The sequence below is a fragment of the Pinus tabuliformis genome, chromosome 8 (assembly GCF_031772625.1).
Source record: "Pinus tabuliformis cultivar Carrire ecotype Pingquan chromosome 8, CPIR1, whole genome shotgun sequence".
Classification (NCBI taxonomy): domain Eukaryota; kingdom Viridiplantae; phylum Streptophyta; class Pinopsida; order Pinales; family Pinaceae; genus Pinus; species Pinus tabuliformis.
In genome coordinates this window covers 1,988,217,993-1,988,226,544 of record NC_142294.1, presented here as the reverse complement: position 1 = coordinate 1,988,226,544, position 8,552 = coordinate 1,988,217,993, and positions in this window count along the sequence as shown.

Here is an 8,552-nt window from a genome sequence, read left to right as displayed (position 1 = left end):
TTTGGACTTATCATATTTTCCTTCTAGGTTGGCCAACTTTTCCTTGGCCTCTTTTATCTCTGTTGCCTGAAGCTCTAGTTCCTTGACAGCTTTGGTCAATTCATCCACGCTCATGCTAGACTCAGGAGTTGTTGTTGTTGCCGCTGTAGCATTTTAAGCTGTTGTAGTTGTTGTAATAATTGGAGGGGTCACTGCTGCTTGTGTAGGAGGAACAGTAACCACAGTTGGAACTGTTTGAGGTGGCTGGGAGGTCGACTCTCCATGCTTGCCTTGTAGTGCTTTCTCCAACTCTCCCTCCATCTCAATTATTCTCTGGTTCATTTGCATCAGCAGGTCCATTGTATCTTCAGCTTCTTTATCTCGAACAAGTTCTCCTGTTTGTGGGTGCATAGTCGAGGTGAGCCTCATTTGCTTTTTCAGAGCAGCAATATCGTCCTCCTTTTTCTTCATTAGGGCCTTGATGGCTTTGGGGTTCTTAGGATCATGCCCTAGGTCCACAATAATGTCCTCCAATGTTTTAATTCTGTTGTATTTGGCTGTGGAGGACATTCTTTCCAAATCAAGCGGAGTATTTGTATTCTTTAAAGATTCTTTGAACTCATGAGCCAGCGTGGCCTTATCTGCCAGAGTGGCATAGACCATTTCCCCTGTTTTCTTATGTAACTCTATTTGATCCATGGAGTGAATGACCTTGGCCAGGACCTCTAATCTTGTCTTGACATAGTCTGCAGCTGATTGTGGCTGTTGAACCTTGGGCTTGAAGTGGGCGAGAATCATCCTTTCTACTTTAATGTCATATGCTGCCATCAATCTTTCCTGCTTGGCAGGTGTTGCTTTAAGAAATTGGTCATACAATTGTACTCTTAATAGCTCATTTTGAGCCTTAATTTCTTTAAAGGTGGCTTTGATGCTAGCTCGCTTCTTACTTTGCTGTGTAGAGGAAGATACCTCCATGCCATGCTGTCTATCCTACTCTTGTTGGAAAGAGCTTGTAGCTGTTTGTTGACTTCCTTCTCTGTCTCTCCTTGGACTTCCAAGGATTTCCTCACTGACTTCCTCCTCAATTGGAGAGTCAACCTTTTGCATCTTGGCTTCGAGCTATTGTGTAGACCCACTAGCAGGTGTGGAGTCTTCTTGGTCTCATTTTCTATCTCTTTCCTCATGGGCAGGAGTCTGTAAAACAGGCACTTGTGGTGCCTTTGTTTGCTGTGGAGGAGCCTGTCCTTGAGATTGTTCCATTGAAGTGGCAGGCTGTTCTTTGACCATTCCTTGTTTTGTATCCATTGGCTCTTTTCCTTTAGCTGTACCTGTTGCTAATGTAGATGCTCCTTGGGCAGCTTGTGAAGCTACAACAGTGGATGTGCCTTCTCCGACTTGGTGCGACAGTTTGGAAGTTACCTGGTTAGCAGAATCCAAGTCAAGAGTTTTTTCTAAATCTTTGACATTTCTTTCCATAATTTCTTCTTGGGTTAATTCCTCAACTAATGTGTCTTGCAGCCACTCATCTCGGTTGGCATATTGTTCAATTTGTGGTAATTTACAATGGTCATAGGCCATCAGCCTGTATTTAACTCTTTTGGCACTGATAAAACCCTCCGGGTCATAAGGGACCCACCAGAAGCTCCTCTTTAACTTATATTTGTCCCTCAGTATTTGATCGACATCTTGCCAACCTTCTTTCTTGTTCATAATGAAGGGGCCTAGATGGTCTTTGAATTTCATATGAGCTTTCTTCTTGGCACTATGAAAATGAGTAAGGTCAGCATTGATGAGCTGCCTATAGTACTCCAATGCAAACAGTCTCATTGGTACATATCTTGGGAGCCTGTAAGGACAAAGCTCACAGCCATAGATCCTAATGACAGTGTGATTTTGGTAGAGATACCAATCACCTATTTTGTAACTCTTAGACAGCTGCAAGGTCTTTTGTATGTCATAAGACAATCTAGGAGGAGGGGACCTTTTTAGAAGACAAGAGACTGGGTATACAAACTGGTCAATGAACTCACAGTAGGAAAATGGAGAGTTTTGAACCTCATGGAAAATTGATGACCAAAAGATGACAGACCTTCTTTCCCCCTTAGAATCCAGCTTTTTAATGGGGCATTGGAAGCATTCAGACTGGTAATACATGATCAAATGATAGATATATGATGAATATTTAAAGACTCCCTCCCTATCCAGCTTCACTAGCTGGTCATGTATTTTGTTGGCTATGAACTTGGCATAATTATACTTGACAGCAGGGGGCTGTCGTGGGCTGTATGCAGACAGCAGGACCAGCACTGTTTCATCAATGTGCTCACTTGTTTTAAAACCCAGCACAGAGGAAATCATATCTATAAGCAGCTTGCCCACCTCATTGAAATTGTCATATAAGAAAGGGCGTGGGTCTGTTGGCTAGCAGTCCGCCCTCATGAATGTCTTGGTAATTCTTGCAATTTCAGAGCTGGAAAGCTTGGCGCCTTCATCTAGCAAATAGTTCATGGAGAAAGGAATCAATAGCTGAGTCTGTTTGAAATCGAGCATATGGTTGATGGAGTCAGGAGTAATATAAAAAGGTATGCTCCCAGATGGAGACTTGACAGCTCTCTGATTAGGTTCATAGTTCTCAACACACAAATGGATGACCTTAGGAAAAGCATTAACAGAGGGAAGGAAATAATAAGGCAAATTGGACTCCCATATGCCAAACGTGTCACAGTTGTTTATAAAGTTGTTCCTTAGTTGGCAGAAGGTCTTCAAGTGATTTTTGTCCCCAACTAGATCTTGAATGAGGTAATCCTTATCAGCTAGAGGCATGGCTTCAAGTTCTTTGTTTGGTGGATTCATAGGAGTGACACTGAGAGTTGTTGGAGTGGCCATTATAAAACTTTTTGATGTTATATTTGGAATGAAGTTTTACAGCAGTAACAGGTTGCTGACAACTGACTCTGAGGATTTGCAAAGGAGTTGCAAAATGAGTTCAAGTGAGGGAATGGCCTTCAATATCTGTAATTATGATGAAAAGGAAAACTTTGCGGAGTTCGGATAAGGCTTTAGTTTCTTTGGCAAATTCCTTGGATAGAAGACTATGAGGGAAAATTTTTGCAAGGGAACGGGGAGTATTACAGTGAAATTGTAGAGGTTTATGAGTGGAATGCGGTGAAGAGAACAATGCCGACCTGTTATGAAATTTTTGCTGGGAATCGAGCTCGAAAATGAGTTTCCAAAGGTAAATTCGCAAACAGGCGCGGGTTGGCAGGGTTTTTCCTGAGGTAGGGGCTTAGCAGTGGATTTAGGTAGAATTTAGGTAGGGCAGAGTCATTAATTTGGGAATTTGCAGGCTTCAAAACATGTAAAATGGAGAAAAGTGGGAAGAATAGGAACAAAGTAGGGCAAATACCTTGTTGACACCTAATCCGAAACAGATGGGTGAACTGGACAGTCATCAAGAAGATGAACTGATCTGTTGTATTTATGTATATAAATGTGAGTTAGCTAATGAATAATAGATCATTTTTCTCTCTCGCTCATTCTGGAGTTACCCTGACCTGACATGGTATCAGAGCACAGGTCCCAGGATCTAAAATTAGTTGTAACTCCTGCCTCTGCCCTGAGCACTGCACTACTCTGTCCTGCGCTGCTCTGCCTCTGCCTGGGCTGACATGGTCTGACATTGATTCTCTCTGCGCATTGATTGCCTCTGTCCTGCGTTTCATCCGTTTCACTGACTGTCCAGTTCTCTCCACCGCTGCCTCTCATTGATTGTCCTGCGCATCTGCATGATAAACGTTTTTTTTTCCCTCGCTGTCTCCAAACCTCTGATTGTGCCCAAACACCGATTGATATACCCAAAACGTAATTCAATTTTGTTTAGCTGGCCTGGAATGGTCTGTTACTGTTTTGAGTGGGCTTGAGTTTGTTCGTGGCTGCATTGACTGTGGTTTATTCCCATACTCCGCATCCATATCCCGCTCCTAGTTTGGTTGGTTGTATTCCATGTTGTGTTGTATGTTACATACCGCCGTATCGCATACACTTCCGCTTCCCATTTTTTTCATTGCTCCAGGCATTTTGCTGATAAATTCAAGGAGCAATATCAGATAGACGTGCCAACTAATGTTCGAGCTAGTCAGAGATTGCGCCTAAATCCTCTCTGCTTGATGCACGAGACCACAGCCACTGCCTTGGCTTACGGCATTTACAAGACTGATCTGCCTGAAAATGATCCATTGAACGTCGTGTTTGTTGATATCGGCCATGCTAGTATGCAAGTGTGTGTCGCTGCATTTAAAAAAAAGAGCCACGTTCACTGGTTTTCTGAATTCAAATGGACTTTGAAATCAAGCTATTCCAAGTTGAGGGGCTGTTACGAAGGGAATTGAGGGATTGTTGTCAGTAAGTAATTGAGCGATTGCTGTGAAGAATGTTAACTAGAAGCCTCAACGGTCGCCAGTAACGCTGGGTATTACAAAGACTGCAAGGGCGTTGGTATTATGCAGTTGATTTTTTAAACTTCGTATGGCATTTTTTGTATAGGGTGGAGATGCGTTTTTTGTATAGTGGTTGAGCAGTTTGTTGTATTCATGATATACGCAGTTTATATGATTCAAAGCATTGTTGTGTTTCCAAAATATTTTGTAGTATTGCTTGATATATATTGAAGTAATATATATTGAAGTAATATATCCTTTATGCGTTTTGAAGTGTATACATTCAAAACATAGTAATATTGCAGTGATATAAGAAATGTTGATGCAAACGTTAGAAGAAAATAAAGTGCATAAGGCTGTGGCATAAGAATTTTTTTCAGCAAAAGTCTTTTATCAACAGAAGTTTTTTTTAGCAGAGATATTTTTTTTACAGAATGCATTCAATCATTTCTATGGTAGGAATAGTTCTCACTGGCAAGGAGAACTATTCAGAATGGTCTCGGATGGTAAAACACACCCTCATCTACAATGAGTTGTGGAAAGGAGTGTGTGTCGGAGAAGAAGACAAAGACCCTGTGCAGCCTACATCGGATAAATAACTTGCCATTTGGGAAAACAAGAACAACAAAGCCTATGCATTGATTGCAGCATCTGTAAATGAAGAAGTAAGTCGTCATATTTCATCCTATTCCACTGCCTTTGAAGCTTTACAAAAGCTAAAAGAACTCTATCATACACATTCTACACAAAAAGTTGTTCAGCTCATGATTAAACTCTTCACTCTTGAACTGAAAAATAATGATCCTCTTGCTCTTGCATCTGAAATAAAGTCTATAATGCATGATATTAAATCCACTAAGGTTGAGCTGGATATCTCTCTTATTGCCTTTCTCAAAGCACTCTATCCTACCTACTCCAATTATCTTGAGTCTTTACAAGCAAATGGAAATCTTAAAGATATAACCTTTGACTCTCTTGTGAAAAAGTTGCTGAAAGAGAGAAAGCCTTTGGAAAGAAAACAGTCCCTGAATCTTCTGAAGAGACTGTTTGCCTTGCTCATAAAGAAAAGCATCCTGCTCAAGATTCTACAAGAGGAAGAGGTGGACGAAGAGGAAGAGGAAGATACTTCAGAGGCAGGGGGGGCAGACATCCTCAAGCAAAAAAGGTAGATCTGCATTGCATTCGCTGCAAACGAAATGGATCACATGATGCTTCTACATGCAAGCTACCATGGGACAAAGTTGAGCAGAGAAGAAATCAGCAGAAAGGTAAAACTGATGACACAGACAAAGGTAAAGCACCTGAATCCACTCACTATATTGAGGCACAATGTAACATTGGAGTAAATGAAGATTTGTTTAATGCTTCACTTGCTTCTTCGAAAAATGATTGGTTGCTTGATTCAGGAGCAACCTGTCATATGACTCATAGGAAAGATTTTTTTGAAGACTTCACTGACAATGTTGATGGAGCAGTATACTTTGCAGATCAGTCAAAAATCAAGCCATCAGGGCTTGGCACAATCAGGCTTAAACTGCCTGGTCTTCCAGACTTTCTTCTGGATCATGTTCTATATCTCCCACAGCTCAAGAGAAACTTGATGACCCTGGTCCACATCCGCCAGCAAGGTCACTCCATTCATATGTTTGATGGAAAGCTTGAGGTAAGAAAGGCATCTGACCATTCACTTGTCATGAGGGGTATAGAAGAAGAAAGAATTCTTAAACTGCAAGGAACCTCTGCTCATGCACAACATTTTTCATATATTTCTCATCATAAAGAAGGTACACTTCCATCAAGTTTATTGTGGCATGCTAGAATTGGACATTTAGACTATGATAGTCTCCGCTTGTTGAAAAAAAATGGTGTTGTTGGTTTGCCTACAATTCCTAGAAAACATAAGAAATGTGATGCTTGCATTCTAGGAAAGCATAGCAAATAGCCTTTTCATGATTCACATTCAAGAGCACATAGGAAGCTTGAACTCATTCATTCAGATTTATGTGGTCCAATGCCTGTTTCTTCTGCAAATGGAAATAAATATATCATGACATTTATTGATGATTACACCAGAATGTGTTGGGTTTATTTATTGAAGAACAAATCTGATGCTTTTCAAACATTCAATAATTTTCATAAATGGATTGAAAATGATGCACAATCTCATATTGGGTCTATTCGCACTGATAATGGAAAAGAATATACATCAAATGAATTTGAACACTATATTCGCCAACATGGGATTAAACATCAAACAACTGTGCCTTATAATCCTCAACAGAATGGTGTAGCTGAAAGAATGAACAGAACAATTTTGAATATGGTACGATCCATGCTTTTCTTCAAAAATGTAAAGACAATGTTTTGGGCTGATGCTGTTCTATGTGCTGCATATATAAAGAATAGATGTCCATCTAGTGCTATAAGAAACAAGACTCCTTATGAATTGTGGTATGGACATGTTCCTTCGGTAAAACATCTCAGGATATTTGGTTCCACCTGTTATGCTTTAATACCAAAGGTACATAGAAACAAACTTGGTGCTAGAAGTCGTAAGTGTATCTTCCTGGGGTATTCAAACACATCTAAAGCATACTGCCTCTATGATGAAGTAAATAAAAAGTTTGTTTTATCTAGAGATGTCATTTTTCTTGAATCATCCAAATCTGACAGTGTTGTTGAGCTGCAACTTGATCGCTTGGATAGATTCACAAAACCGAAATCATTTCAAGAGTTTGATAATCAGATTCCACATCTTGAAGGGGGGATTCCTATACTAGATCAACATGTGGAATCTTCTTCTGAAGAACAATCTCCCCTGCATGACACTCCAACAATGGATGATGCTTTAAGTGATGTAATTGATAGAATTGGGAGACTCAATCTTGATTCAGACCCAACTCAACCAACAGAGCAGCCTGGACCATCTCAGAAAGGTCCCCCAAAGTGGCTGACAAAGACACTTGAAAGTGTTCATCCTGATGAAATTGGAAAAACAGGAACCAGAAATACAAACCGACAAGATGGAGGTGATGTAGATAACTCTAATTCACCTGTTGATATGGATGTTACTTATGATTGTGAATTGAACTTGTCTACATATTTTGAACCAACTTCCTTCAAAGAAGCTGCTTCTCATGATGAATGGAAAGAAGCGATGCAGAAGGAGTATGATGCCCTCATAAAGAATGGCACTTGGAAGCTGGTTGATCCTCCATTTGGAACCAAACCAATTGGCTGCAAGTGGGTCTACAAGAACAAGTACAAAGCTGATGGCTCACTTGACAAGCACAAAGCTAGGCTTGTGGCAAAAGGTTTTTCACAGAAGGAAGGGGTCGATTATGAGGAAACTTTTGCCCCCACAACAAAATGGGCAACCATCCGGACACTCTTTGCACTAGCTGCTCAGAACGGTTGGAAAGTCCATCAAATGGATGTAAAAACTGCATTCTTGAATGGAGATCTAAAAGAGAATGTTTTTATGTCCCAGCCTGAAGGATTTTCTGTGAAAGGACATGAACACAAAGTATGCAAACTTGTGAAGTCCTTGTATGGCCTCAAACAAGCACCATGAGCCTGGTATGAAAAACTAACTGAGCATCTTCTGAAACTCAACTTCAATCATTTTGATCTTGATGATGCAACTTTATTTGTCAAGAAAGTTGGCAAAACAATTGTATATCTTGTGGTATATGTAGATGATCTTTTAATGACAGGGAACAATGAAAGCTATATTGCATCCATAAAGAAAGAATTAGGAAATTTTTTTGAAATGACTGATTTGGGCTATGTTCATTACTATCTTGGCATTGAAGTAACCCAACATCCAAAGTCCATATTTCTTTCTCAAAAGAAATACATTGGAGATTTGTTAAACAGATTTGGCATGACAGAGTGCAATCCCTTTGTACTCCAATGGAACAAAACTTGAAGCTCACATCTATTGAAGGAAAGGAATTTGAGGATGCAACAAAGTATAGACAGCTTGTAGGAAGTCTCATCTACCTCACTACTACCAGACCAGACATTTCATTTGCTGTTGGAATCCTCTCCAGGTTTATGCAAAAGCCTTGTGAGGGACATTGGTCTGCTGCAAAAAGAGTTCTAAGGTACTTGAAGGGAACTCAAGACCTTGGA